The 15,408-nt window shown below is 47.7% G+C and overlaps 1 protein-coding gene and 1 non-coding gene across 6 annotated transcripts in view; both read right to left on the bottom strand.

The window, feature by feature from the left end:
* LOC124607516 (tyrosine-protein phosphatase Lar-like) overlaps positions 1–15,408 on the bottom strand; it is a 545,267-nt gene that overhangs the window by 421,271 nt on the left and 108,588 nt on the right. The window lies entirely within an intron of this gene.
* Positions 8,698–8,771, bottom strand: Trnat-ugu. Its single transcript has one exon. It is a non-coding gene; the product is annotated as a tRNA-Thr (tRNA).

Raw genomic sequence — 15,408 nt, 5'->3', positions numbered from 1 at the left:
CCTTCTACCTGGAAATTACTTCCGGCACAAACATTGAGCACGAGCCTCATTGTCGTCAGCTAATCCACGCATCACATGGGGGTCTGCCAACTCTGCATTTCTGCACACTGCCCATTGCACGGGCAAAGTCTCTGATTAACCCTACGTAGTAACACGTGTGCTTGCAACTGTCGTACTGATCGCTGGAATAGTTGATGTTTCCTACTACGTATGTCTCAAGCCAACAAGGACATGTAAGACGAAACATTGGCCGTGTGCAACGTCACCAAACTTCACCAAGAGTGCATTTTCCCCATGATTCTAACGTTCTGATCTTGTGTGTTTCCAGTGACAAATGTGTTGGAGATAGTGAGTTGTAACACGGAAACAAAGGGTTTCCAGACCCATGTTCATATAATTCCATCACCAACGTGTGAGGACGCCTACGTGTGAGTAATGTGTCCTGCAATCTGCGCTGTCCATTTTTGTTACACAAAGTAAAAATATCGTTCCTTCAAAGGACTGGGAAAATCGTAACAACAAATTATGATATAATCCACGAGCAGAATAACCAACGGAAGAAAGGGCAGAGGAAAGAACAGGTATAATAGTTTTGACAGAATTGAAACATGCATTCAAGAAAAGAAAAAAATAGAGAACCACCTAAATAGAATTAGCTCGGAACTGATAATATACGGTGGAACATTTGCAGAGTTCAGATGCTCCACCACTGTAATAGGTGTTGACGTACAGGCGAAGTACGAGAAGAACAGAGATGCGCTAAGTTATTTCACTATTCAAAAAGGGGAACAGAAGTGACACAAATAACTACAGCGCAATCTGTCTTCTGAATGTCTCATATAAGATCTACAGCAAAATAATTAAAAGAAAAGGTTCGAAACATCTCTATCACTTTTATTAGAACAACAAGCAGGATTCTGTAAGGAAAGGTCCTGCGCTGAAACAAATCATATAAAAAAGACGAAAATTCAATTTGGAAACATACCGAGCGTTAATCGCTTATGAAAAACATTTGACCGCTTGCACAGAAAAAAGCTCAGGTACATTCTGGAGAAGAGTGTTTTCCCCGTGAACTTGAGAAAGTATGCCATGGTTTACATAAAAATAGATACTGGCAAGAATTAACACCAGAGACCGAGATAAACCGGGGAGTAACGAAAGGTTATGGTAGGTCAATTCAGTATCTACATCGAAGGCCTGGTCCGGAAATGGATGGAGGACAGGAAACCTTGAGGTATAAAAGTTGGGCAGCTAAATTTCTAAAATACAACACTTTTTGCCGACGACCAGGTACTCATACAGGACAGTGGAGCTTATCAACTGCAAACAGCGGTACATAGATTAAACCATATAACCCTAAACTCTAAACCAAAAACATCAACAACTAAAACAGTGGCCTTTTTAGGAAAATACTCGATAACTACCAAGATAATCACCAGTGACACCATAATACAACAGGTAGCGTATTTCCAGTACCTACGATATGACACAGCTTTCGAAGAAGAGAAATAAAAAAGAAAATTAACACCTATTAACATCTACACTGAGGCGACGAAAGTCATGCGGTACCGACGTGGCACGAGCTCAACAAGTCGCTGGAAGTCCCTTGCAGAAATACCGAGCCATGCTGCAGCTTTAAAAGTCGATAACTGCGAAAGGGTTGCCGGTGAAAGATTTTTTTTTTTTGCCCAACTGACCTCTCGATTATTTTCTAAACGTTCTATGGGATTCATGTCGGCAGTCTGGGTGGCCCAACCATTCGCTTGAATTGCCCGATATGTTCTTTCAAACCAATAGTGAACAACTGTGGCCCAATGACATGGCACATTGACATCTATAAAAATTCCATCGCTGAATGGCTGCGAATGGTCTCCAAGTAGCCGAACGTAACCATTTACGGCGATTGGTTCAGTTGGACCAGAAGACCCACTCCATTCCGGAGCCACAACCAGCTTGCACTGTGTCCTGTTGACAACTTGGGTGCATGGCTTCGTGGGGTCTGCGCCACAATCGAACCCTACCATCAGCTCTTGCCTACTGAAATCGGGATTCATCTGACCCGCCCACGGTTTTATAGTTTTCTAGGTTCCAACTCATGTGATCATGAGCCGAAGAGAAACGCTGCAGGCGATTCCATGCTGTTGGCAAAGGCACTAGCGTCGGTCGTCTGCTGTCATAGCCTGTTGACACATTTCGCCGCACTGAGCCGTTATTTCACGCAGTGTTGCTTGTCTGTTAGCACTGACAACTTTACACAAACGCCGCTGCTCTCGGTCGTTACGTGAAAGACGTCGGCCACTGAGTTGTCAGGGGTGAGAGGCCTGAAATTTTGTATTCTCGGCACACTCTTGACAATGAATTCCCTAAAGATTTCCGAACTAGAATGTCCCATGCGTCTAGTACCAACTACCATTCGGCGTTCAAAGTCTCTTATTTTCCGTCGTGCGGCCATAATCACGTCGGAAGTCTTTTTACATGAATCACCTGAATACAAATGACAGCTCCGCCAATGCACTGTCCTGTTATACCTTGTGTACGTGATACTACTGCCACCTGTATATGTGCATATCGATACCCCATGACCTCTTGTCACCTCAGTGGTATGTGGCACAATAAGGGTGAAACAAGAAGCTATTATTATTGTGAGGCTATTATTGTGAGGTTTTATAGTAATTCTAAAACTATCACTGCCGTTTTGTTAGTATTTACCCTGTTACGGAGGAGGAATAATTGAGTATATTTATCTTATCCTTCTTGGATTTGTCTTGGATCTGTCTTCAAAACAGCGGTTGATTTTCACCGATACAGAGACAGGTCTGTTGGTATGGGCCCGCACACGCGGTGACCTTTTAGAGCGAGACACAGCAATATGGTGGCGGGAGGCTGAAGTTTATAAAGTAGCGCCTTCTTCCAGCCAGCGAGGAAGCACAAAGTGGCTGCGGCCGCCGATGAAACTGGAAGGAAGAGCAAGTTGTGGCGTGTAATCTGGCGCGCGACCTGTCCCGCGCCTAAGATAATGAGATCCGGCGCAAGAGCTCGCGACTCCGCCCGGACGAGTGCACTTTTAAAGTGGATGTAAAGTGGAGTTCGCGGTCGGCCAGAATGTAATATAAGCCGCCCCGAGTTCCGCGCGCGGGCGCCGACTGATACGAAACGGAACGCTCCTCTAACAGATGACGGAAAGTGAATTTCCTTGTAAACCTGGCGAAATGTGGCTCCAACTTCTGAAACAGAGTCCGCGGCTCTCAGCCTCTTTGTCTGCGTTTTCCCTGAGACGTCTCTCCTCGCGCCGCATCTGTCGCCATCCTCACCGCGTGCTCATCCCTTTCCTTAGCCTGCATCTGCTTCACAATAACTTACGTAATATGCGATTGGGATACATTGAAGATTTTTTTATCCCTCTTAAGACTCGTTTGAGTGCAACTGCTATGCAAAATGTGAGGTCTACACTGAGGAACCAAAACCTCATGGCCACCGGCATAATCCTCGTAGCGTGTTTGGTTCACCTTTAGGACGCAGTGTGACAGCAACTCTACTTGTACTTGGCATGAATGCGACAAGTCCTCGGTGGACTTGGGAGGTATTATTCACCAGATGCCTATGCACAAGTCAGACAATCCCCGTAAATTACGGGCCGGTGGTTAGCATGTGCTGACTTTGCGATCGATATCGCTCCCAATGTGTTCCACCGGGCTCAGATCAACTGCTAAACCCGACTGGAGTTCCGAGAAAACGTGTTCTGTCTCGTGTCCAAAAGACAGTCTGCGCAATACGTCATGCCAGTTGAGGCGCAATAAGGACACAGTCCAGGTAAACAATTTTATTAAGAATACATAAACAAACAAAAAAAAACTCCTCCTTGGAGAAAAAGTTAATCATAATAACCGTTTGTGGAGGTTCGTAACATGCGCTGAATTTACGCATGTCTGAACTTCGGCTGACGGCCCCACTGAAGAGATGGTTCAAAATGGTTCAAATGGCTCTGAGCACTATGGGACTCAACTGCTGAGGTCATTAGTCCCCTAGAACTTAGAACTAGTTAAACCTAACTAACCTAAGGACATCACAAACATCCATGCCCGAGGCAGGATTCGAACCTGCGACCGTAGCGGTCTCGCGGTTCCAGACTGCAGCGCCTTTAACCGCACGGCCACTTCGGCCGGCCCCACTGAAGAGGCTGAGATTCAGTTGATAGCGGGACTATAACACGAGGTAAGGTCGGTAGCTGATACCGAAAGTCCTTGCAGTACCCGAGATAGAGGTCACGTCCTGGAGGTGGCAGTGAGAGAGACTGGCGACTCCCTCGGTGGCTGGTGCGAAGTTTCCAACGAGTGATTAAAGAACTGTGGGTGCAGTCGGCGCCTGGCCCAGAGACTGGATGAAAGTCTGCTTGGAGTGGCTCTGCGCCGGCCTAAATACCTAGGCAGCACAGCAGTACTATTTGCGATCACATGGCCCATGGAAGGAAAAAGATCCACGGAGCCAGTGACCTCTTAACGGCGCTCAAGCTGCCGCCTGCTAGTCTAGTCAGCATGCTTAATTGTGACTCAGTAGCTGCTGATGTAGCCCCTTCCATGGTAGGCAACTTGCATACCACAAATGTGAGAAAGGTTGCAGGTCTATCGGACCCTTCTTCTGCAGGCTGCAGTCTGAGGAAGGGGATGAGCACGCGGTGACCATTCTTCTAAGCTGAGAGAACTGTCACTAACTCGACATGCTGCCACGATGACTCATGCGAGGTTTCATCGTTCAGCAAGACAGCACACCTCTCGACAATTGCACAGTTATGAAGCAGGACCTAAGGTGACTGTCTTCCACCTAATTGACAGGCCCACTCTGTATAAATAGCGGCAGGTGGTCAGTGCTGACCCTCCAGTAAAGTTGGCTAGAGGAACTACATTTTTCTATTTTTCTGTAGTAGCCCAATCGTATGCAAATTCTTGGCGGAGCCCATTTTGAAGAAGCTTTGCGACGGTGCTGTCAAATCATTGTAAAGCATCAGTGTGGAGACGCCGTCATCTTTACCTACCATTTGCTGGTCTCCGTTACTAGGGAGTCGGTCACGTGTGAAATATCATCGGCAGGATGGGTGCCGTGTGATGAATGATAGACACATAGAGCATCGTAAACATTGTAAAAAAAAAACGAGTTAGATCTATCAGTGCTACCGCAACCGTGTCCCCTCTGCTAGTACACTACTGGCCATTAAAATTGCTATACCACGAGGACGACGTGCTACAGACGCGAAATTTAACCGACAGGAAGAAGATGCTGTAATATGCAAATGATTAGCTTTTCACAGCATTCACACAAGGTTGGCGCCGGTGGCGACACCTACAACGTGCTGACATGAGGAGAGTTTCCAACCGAATTCTCGTATACAAACAGCAGTTGACCGGCGTTGCCTGGTGAAACGTTGTTGTGATGCCTCGTGTAAGGAGGTGAAATGCTTATCATCACGTTTCCGACTTTGATAAAAGTCAGATTGTAGCTTATCGCGATTGCGGTTTATCGTATCGCGACATTGCTGCTCGCGTTGGATGAGATCCAATGACTGTTAGCAGAATATGGAATCGGTGGGTTCAGGAGGGTAATACGGAACGCTGTGCTGCATCCCAACGGCCTCGTATCACTAGCAGTCGAGATGACAGGCATCTTATCCGCATGGCTATAACGGATCGTGCAGCCACGTCTCGATCCCTGAGGCAACAGATGGGGACGTTTGCAAGACAACAACCATCTGCACGAACAGTTCGACGACGTTTTCAGCAGCATGGAGTATCAACTCGGAGAACATGGGTGCGGTTACCTTTGATGCTGCCAGGACAGGAGCGCCTGCTATGGTGTACTCAATGACGAACCTGAATGCACGAATGGCAAAACGTCGTTTTTTCGGATGAATCCAGGTTCCGTTTACAGCATCATGATGGTCGCATCCGTGTTTGGCGACATCGCGGTGAACGCACATTGGAAGCGTATATTCGTCATCGCCATACTGGCGTATCACCCGGCGTGATGATATGGGGTGCCATTGGTTACACGTCTCGGTCACCTCTTGTTCGCATTGACGGCACTTTGAACAGTGCACGTTACATTTCAGATGTGATACGAACCGTGGCTCTACCCTTCATTCGATCCCTGCGAAACACCACATTTCAGCAGGATAATGCACGAACGCATGTTGCAGGTCCTGTACGGGCCTTTCTGTATACAGAAAATGTTCGACTGCTGCCCTGGACACCACATTCTCCAGATCTCTCACCAACTGAAAACGTCTGGTCAATCGTAGCCGAGCAACTCGCTCGTCACAATACGCCAGTCACTACTCTTGATGAACTGTGGTATCGTGCTGAAGCTGCATGGACAGCTGTACCTGTACACGCCATCCAAGCTCTGTATGACTCAGTCGTTATTACGGCCAGAGGTGGTTGTCCTGGGAACTGATTTCCCAGGATCTATGCACCCAAATTGCGTGAAAATGTAATCACATGTCAGTTCTAGTATAATATATTTGTCCAATGAACACCCGTTCATCATCTGCATTTCTTCTTGGTGTAGCAATTTTAATGGCCAGTAGTGTAGTTTGTACCAGAGTGCGAGAACGAGCAGTGATTCGATTTCTTCTGTTTGAACGTGTGAAAGAGGCTGAAATTGATCTTAGGTTATCAGCACAATACAATGACAGTGCCATGTCATGTAAAAGTGTTTATATATGGATCGATATGTTTCAAAGTGACGGGGAGAAACACGAACTTAGATCTGATTTAAATTGCATACAGCTTTCGAATTACGTCGCAAAAGGCAGATCCAGTCGCTACGATCTGACACTCTGTGGCGAGCTGTTTGCAACTGGCTGTCCGCTGTTCAGGACAGAGCAGGAGGGCTTACAATACTTTCAGCACTCCGTGTGAGAATGGAATGGGAAGAAACGCTGGTAAGTAGCACAGGGGAAGCACCCTCTGCCATGCAGTTCGCAGTGGCTGGGAGGGTGAGTGTGTAGATGCAGGAGTAGAGGCACAGAGGCTGTGTGTGGGTTGGGGTGCGGGCCGCACAGTGTTTCAGAGGCGGCTGGGCTCGGTGTGGAAAGGCCTGTAGACGGCGGCGCGGCGTGGCGTGTTGCGGCGGGCCTTTTAGCGGCCGTGATGCACGGCGCTCTCAGGCTGACGTCCCGGCCTGGACACCGGCAATTACGGCCGCTCCCACGCACCGGTCTTAAAAGCCCATCGCCGGCGCCGCAGCCGCAGACGCGGCGAAAAAGGACCGCCTGCCTCGCCGTCGTAACCGCCCGCTCCCAGCCACACACAAATACAACGGCGCCGGCTAATGACGCCGTTCAATTATGTACACGCGACTGTTATCCTCCGAGGACCTACTGAGCTCTCGTCCATAACGTACCTGCGCCAAATCCTTTCCAGCCTCACCTTCGGCCGCGATATTCCTATTTACAGCTACACCTATATGATTACTCTGCAATGCACAGTAGAGGATTTGGCAGACGATTTATACAACCACTTTCAATTTCTCGACCATTCACCTATCGAACAGCAAGTGCGAAAAGTAAGCACCTAAATCTTTACGTGCGAGCTCTGATTTCCCTTTCACAGGCTGAAGGCGAAGAGACAGAGAGTATAGAGAGTATATGCGGGCACCGAATAGGTAACTCTGTATGTAAAGGAAGCTGATAATCTAATAATTAGGAAAGGTTTCGAACGCTGTGGTAGACCAAGGAACTGAAGCCAGTGTTACGCGAGAATATGATCATGGTAGTAATAGAAGGAATGTGGTGCTATAGAAGAATGTTGAAGGTTAGATGGGTAGATCACATAACTAATGAGGAGGTATTGAATAGAACTGGGGAGAAGAGGAGCTTGTGGCACAAGTTGACTAGAAGAAGGGATCGGTTGGTAGGACATGTTCTGAGACATCGAGGGAGGGCAGCGTGGAGGGTAAAAATCGTAGAGGGAGACCATGAGATGAATACACTAAGCAGATTTAGAAGGATGTAGGCTGCAGTAGGTACTGGGAGATGAAGAAGCTTGCACAGGATAGAGTAGCATGGAGAGCTGCATCAAACCAGTCTCAGGACTGAAGACCACAACAACAACAACAACAACAGTAATAGAAGAGATAGGTTAAGCTTCATCTGGAGTAAACTCTAGCTGGTAACCGTGCATCCACAGTTCAACAGTCACACGGGACAGGTCTGAAGAAACAGGAAGATATCAGTTGAATTACATCATGGTCAGACAGAGATTCCGAAACCAGCCAGATTGTAAGGTGTGTCCAGCTGCACGTACAGACTCAGACCACAATTTAGTAATGATGAGTAGACAGCACAGGGAATCGTCAAGAGGAATCAACGTGGAAAGAAGAAATATACTGAAGTTCTGAGGAATGATGACGCGCACTTGAACTTCTCTGTGGCTACAGACAGAGTGATAATGAAAATTATTTACACTTTTCATTCTACAATGTATTTATAAAATAATGATAGTTTGACATGTACATTGTTCTTCAACGTATGCTCTTTCGTTTGCAATGAACTTGGTGCAAAAATCCAAAGGCTTGTGTTCTCCTGACGAGAAGGTGGTTTTCGATTGTTCGAGAAGCCACATCTGCAGTGAAACTACAATGAAATGAACACCCTTAGCTGCTTACAGGCGTTGACATACGTCAACGGGGACAGATTAAAATGTGTGCCCCGACCGGGACTCGAACCCGGGATCTCCTGCTTACATGGCAGACGCTCTATCCACCTGAGCCACCGAGGACACAGAGGATAGCGCGACTGCAGGGATTTATCTCTGGCACGCTTCCCGCGAAACCCACATTCTCAACGTATTGTCCCACACCACATTCGTAGTGGCCCCACCCATTATACTCATTACGCGCGGCGCGTTGCCGATTCCCGTAAGAGTTCGGGCACTGTTTGTACATTCGCAAAGACATGTCCGAAAGAACAGATACCATCTTAATGAGTATAATGGGCGGGGGCACTACGAATTTAGTGCGGGACAATACGTTGAGAATGTGGGTTTCGCGGGAGGCGTGCCAGAGATAAATCCCTGCAGTCGCGCTATCCTCTGTGTCCTCGGTTGGTCAGGTGGATAGGGCGTCTGCCATGAAACCAGGAGATCCCGGTTTCGAATCCCGGTCGGGGCACACATTTTCATCTGTCCCCGTTGACGTATGACAACGCCTGAAAGCAGCTAAGTGTGTTCATTTCATTGTAATTTCATTCTGAGCTGCATGGTCACCGATGGTATCTGTTCTTTCGGACATGTCCGAAAGAACAGATACCATCTTAGTATATATGGAGTGAAACTTCCTGGCAGATTAAAACTGCGTGTCGGACCGAGACTCGAAATCGGTACCTTAAGCAAAGCAAGTGCTCTACCAACCGAGCTACCCAAGCATGACTCACGACCCGTCCTCGCCGCTTTGCTTTCGCCAGTACATCTCCTACCATTTCTGTGCTGCTCTCTGCTCTTCGAGGTCTGAGGAAAATTGACGGTCTCGTAAGGCACCCTTGAGAGCCCCAAATAAATGAATGAGTGAGCAAGATCTGATCTGTAGGGAGAGTTCAGGGGTGTTGTCAGCCCAATGCGGTATCACAAACCGCAGCACTTTGATAGGCACATCCATGACTGATGTCCATCGAAAACGCTACCATATCCATGGTAACTCGCTTATTTGTTAAACCATTTTTTGAGCTTGCTGAATCTCTTGGAGCATGGTAGATAGTGAAGGGAAGCGTGCTCCCTCTTCGTGGGTCGTCTGGCCGCTTTGAATCATCCCGATCCACACATAAATGTCATAAATGTCTTTACGTAACACGGCCCTGTCCTTATGTTGTGCAGGAAGACTACGATCGATTTCAGCCTCTTCCACCCCTTGAAACCATAGAAATCGAATCAATGTTTGTTCTCGCACATTGGGACACACTGTTAGAAGAGTGGGCATGGTTACGATGACGCTGACAGTATGTAACTGACAAGATACTTCAACTGAAGCGGTAGAGTGGCGTCTACATGGGTGCAGAGGTGCGCACTGCAAGCGTTCATGCGCAAAAAGCAGTGTGAGAACTTTAAAGGTGTTTCACGACAAAAGTACGGATACCATTTGATTGACCCTAGCAGATTAGTGAAAGAATTCGATAGTGCACAATACTGGTGAAACAGGACGAGCTTGCATGCTACACTTCGCAAGGCAGTTCGCTCAGGTTGTGAATCTGAGACTTTTCCGCGATGTATGAGACACATGTAGAGAGACCTCAGTGACTGTGTCGTCCAGCCCTTACAAAGAAAAAGTACTTTATTACTCGATTCATGAAATTTCTAATCACAGACTCATACAGGGGTAAAAATTAAAAATCCAGTGGTCTCCATAATGGGCCGATTACCTGAATATTGAATGGAAAACTTAATATGTAAATTTTTATTAAAATATTAATTTTTGCAGAATTCTGAACTCGCAGAATTCTCAATACACGACCATTTGACTGTGTGGACCAAGTAATTTTAATATCGCAGTACATATTGTTTAAGAAAGTCATAAACTGTTAAATAACGGAGCCGATACTTTCAAACTGGAGAGACAACCTTTTTTTTGTGTGAAGGTGACCACCTCGCGCCAGGGCAGAATGATCAACCTAGTTCCCAAGGAATCTTCCACGGCCGCTCTAACTAAATAGCTGCAGGAGTGGTCAGTGCTGACCCGCAGTAAGGTGGCTACAGAAACTACACCTTCCTAGAGTAGGCACGTCTCTTCAGAGACAAGAAAACTCAGGAGATTCGCTCTCCCAGCCCGCTCTTCTTGAAGGAGCCCATTTTGATGCAGGTCCGCGACGGTTCTGTGAAATCACTGTGATCAATCGGTGCAGCAGTTACCGTCTTCTAACATGTACCTGACCGACATACATCACGTGGCAACTCGGTACAGCCGGCCGGTGTGGCCGAGTGGTTCTACGCGCTTCAGTCTGGAACCGCGTGACCGCTACGGTCGCAGCTTCGAATCCTGCCTCGGGCATGGATGTGTGTGATGTCCTTAGGTTAGTTAGGTTTAAGTAGTTCTGTTCTAGGGGACTGATGACCACAGATGTTAAGTCTCATAGTGCCCAGAGCTATTTGAACCACTTGACTCGGTACAATCGACCACGCCTGGTCCGCGCTGGTGAGCCACATTGCCCTCCCGTGTCCACCAGACTCTCTGAGCGCACCACGCCGCTCCTTCCGCGCCACCACACAAGGTTACCACCGGTCAAAGACCTCACTTCCTCCAAAGCAGTTTCCCGGAAGCAAACGCAGATATCGATAGCAAAGGGAAAAGACAACCAAGCAGCCACTTGATGACAGACAACATATCAAACAAACATGTCAGGAGAAGAAATGGAAAATTCCCGGAGGGGTCAGGGATTTTCTCTGCCTCGTGATGACTGGGTGTTGTGTGATATCCTTAGGTTAGTTAGGTTTAAGTAGTTCTAAGTTCTAGGGGACTGATGACCATAGATGTTAAGTCCCATAGTGCTCAGAGCCATCTGAACCATTTGATTTGAAGAAAAGGAAAACCAATGCAATCTAAATACAAGGTGTAGCGCGCGTCGATACGCGGCTCAGTTTCACTTTCACCTTTCAAAGCAGCCGCAAGGTCAGTGTCTCGGGCCAGTTTTACCGCGGTCTCCCGAAATGTGAAATGGGAGCCTGTGATGGGCGGGACGACGACGAGAGAGAGAGAGAGAGAGAGAGAGAGAGAGAGAGAGCAGGCGTTGCGGCCGCCGACTGTTTGCCGATGTCCGCGGCGAGTGCCTACGGCGAAAGCGGGCCCTGGCCGCGCCGAATATCGCTGCCGGCTTACAAGTTGAGTCGCCGCAGTAGGCGGCAGCCCGCTACTGGCGTGTTGACTCTGGCGCGCCCAGATTATGCAAATAGGCGCTACGGCCGGCGCTGATGCCCGGGCCGTTACAGTAATCTGCCCCAGGAAAGGCACCACTAGTCTACTGCCGCGCAGAGGTTAGCCGGCTCGTAAGAAACTTTGGGCATATATCTCGGCCGCGTGGGTGGAGCGTGCTGGGGGGCGGGCGGCGGGCGGCGGGGGAGGTAAACAGGGAGAGGGCGCCGTGTAGCGACTGGCGTCTGCGGCTGCGACGTCTGGGCGGCGCAAATCAGGACGCGTGTTCTTGCCGTGGCGCGGCGCGGCCTGCGCGCTTTACGACCTCGGTGCGCGCCGCGGCGCTCTAATTACGGCTTCTTGTGGCGTCGCGACGTCGCTAAAACGCGCCGCCGCGCCGTCTGTGTGCGATCGGGGGCGGAGGAGCGTCGCTTCGGCTGGCAGGGGGCGGCAATAAACGGCTCGCGCAAGACGCATGGCCGCGCAGCACCGCCCCGCTTGCCGCAGCTTCGCCCGGGTTGCGGGCCACTGTTTGTATTGCTGCCGTGTGCCTCTGCAGACGGACAAGTCGCAGCCTGCTAGTCCACGTGTATGGGCCAGACGTGGGGCGACAGATTTATGCAGCGTGCGACAGTACCATCACATACAGTAGTGGAAATCAGTATAAAAGGACGGGTCCACGAAAGTGATAATACAATACACTGGAAGTATAAGAAGAAAAACGCCTTGAGACACAAATTTTTCATGTTTTATTAAACACAAGATGCATTTCGCACACTGTGGGTCCATCATCTGGTGCAACTCCTCTTAACACGATTTATTTTTGCTCTTGAATGAGGTGAAATGGCCGGCCAAAGTGGCCGAGCGGCTCTAGGCGCTACAGTCTGAAACCGTGCGACCGCTCGGGCATGGATGTGTGTGATGTTCTTTGGTTAGGTTTAACTAGATCTAAGTTCTAGGGGACTGATGACCTCAGACGTTGAGTCCCATAGTGCTCAGAGCCATTTGAACCATTTTTGAGGTGAAATGCATATTCCTGCCGTGAACTGGTGTTATGTTCGGTTTGTCCAACCTTCGTTTTTCCTAGTTACGTCAATTTCGTAAGTCAAATGCTGAAAATAGGTGCGAAAAAAATGGTTCAAATGGCTCTGAGCACTATGGGACTCAACTGCTGTGGTCATAAGTCCCCTAGAACTTAGAACTACTTAAACCTAACTAACCTAAGGACAGCACACAACACCCAGCCATCACGAAGCAGAGAAAATCCCTGACCCCGCCGGGAATCGAACCCGGGAACCCGGGCGTGGGAAGCGAGAACGCTACCGCACGACCTAGGTGCGAAACAGTGGAAAAAATTAACTGGGTAAACTTGACACATAACCCAAGAAGAGCGTTTTTAACTTTTTATCATCATCACACATCCTTTACTCTATCCTGTTCATGCATATCACTTCACTCAAGAGGCACATTTGCATACACATGTTTGTAAACACTTCACAGATGTTCTTGTACGTCTTTCATCACACCATGTATAACAACAACTACGAAGTGTTTACAAACTTGTGTATGTAAATGGCCGGCCATAGTGGCCGGGCGGTTCTAGCCGCTGCAGTTTGGAACCGCGTGACCACTACGGTCGCAGGTTCGACTCCTGCCTCGGGCGTGGATGGTTCAAATAGCTCTGAACACTATGGGACTTAACTTCTGAGGTCATCAGTCCCCTAGAACTTAAAACTACTTAAACCTAACTAACCTAAGGACATCACACACACACCCATGTCCGAGGCAGGATTCGAACCTCCGACCGTAGCGTTCGCGCGGTTCCAGACTGTAGCGCCTAGAACCGCTCGGCCACCCCTGGCCGGCGGGCATGGATGTGTGTGATGTCCTTAGGTTAGTTAGGTTTAAGTAGTTCTACGTTCTAGGGGAATGATGACCTCAGAAGTTAAGTCCCATAGTGCTCAGAGCCATTTGAACAAGTTTTTTGATGATGAACCCACAGGGTCCGAAATACATCGCGTATTTAATAAAACACGAAAATTTGTGACTCAAGGCGTTTTTGAATTCATACTTCCAGTGTATTGAATACAGTCCGTTTGGAGCTGCAAAATATGGATAAAATTAAATTGGTAATATAAAGACTGAAGGATACATGTATCGAATTTATTATGAAAGTAGTACATACGTCTAAGACATAAACAATCAAGAAGGAATTACAAAGTTTCTTTCGTAGCACGAGTAATAAAATAAGGCATTTGCATATCCAGAATGAAATTAGGTATAAAGGCACTCTTCTGTTATTGAACCGTTAGTTCTTTGTCCAACCTCCGCTCTTCCAAATGAGGTCAAAAATTCTCTTCGGCATTGATTTTGTTAGAGTGTGTAGTTCTTGCAGTGAAACTGTCGCCTATTCTTCTCGTATCGCTCTTTTCAGCTCACTTACGGCCTCAAATCGCCTTCTATTGCGATAAACATGCCTTGCACGTATTCCACAAAGGTTTTCCACGTGGTTCAAATGCGGGCTACGTGCAGGTCAGGGCAAGACAGCGATATCTTTATCTTCAAACGACTTTTTCGTTCTAGCAGAAGCATACACAGATGCACTACCTAGCTGAATCATTAGAGTTTCGTCTCCTAGGTCCTCATACATTCTGATCAATTCTGTGTCTAACATCTCAGTGTACATAAGGCTGCCCCAAATTATAACTCTTCCACCAACAAAAGTCTTCTCATCCATACCGGCTGTTCTGTTCTCAGATCATGCCAATAATATTGAAATCCACCCTGCCCATCTAAATTAAACTATTTCTTATCACTGAAGATCACTTTATCCCATTCTGAAGTCCACGACATATGGTTTTCAGCAAACTCCAATGTAGCCTGTTTAAGTTTTAATGAGAGTTTCTTCATTCTTTTCATGAATGCAAATGTTTCTCATGTGACAAAATTTGTTGCAAGCGTGTGGAAGTTACTGGCAACTGTAAATCAGCAACAAGATGAGACAAATAACGGTCTGTCGCCCTTGCTTTGCGCAAAAGTACCTCATTCTATACCTCAGATAATTTTCTACATTTCCCTTTCTGTCCACATCGCGCGCCCATTCTAACGAAATTATCAATCACTGTACCTGAACAGTTCATCTTCTTGAAGCCGCACTGTCTCAGGCGCCTTGTCACGGTCCGCGCGGTTCCCCCCGTCGGAGGTTCGAGTCCTCCCTCGGGCATGGGTGTGTGTGCTGTCCTTAGCGTAAGTTAGTTTAGTTAGCTTACGTAGTGCGTAAGCTTGGGGACCGATGACCTCAGCGGTTTGGCCCCATAAGACCTTACCACAAATTTTCCAAATTTCAACTTCTTGGCTATTTGACGATTAGAGACTCCCATTTCGAGGTACGTACCGATTTTTGTTTTATCATCACATGATAACTGTTTTTCACGTGGCTTTGCACAATCGTGGCGTGTGTACACAACATCCACTGTCTTTAATGGCGTCTGCTTCCTAACGGCAGTAAAGGAACGTACGCAC

This window comes from Schistocerca americana, chromosome 3 (genome assembly GCF_021461395.2).
Source record: "Schistocerca americana isolate TAMUIC-IGC-003095 chromosome 3, iqSchAmer2.1, whole genome shotgun sequence".
In the NCBI taxonomy this organism is placed as follows: Eukaryota; Metazoa; Arthropoda; class Insecta; order Orthoptera; family Acrididae; genus Schistocerca; species Schistocerca americana.
Note: the sequence above shows the minus strand (reverse complement) of the source record. Positions and strands in the feature narration are given on the sequence as shown.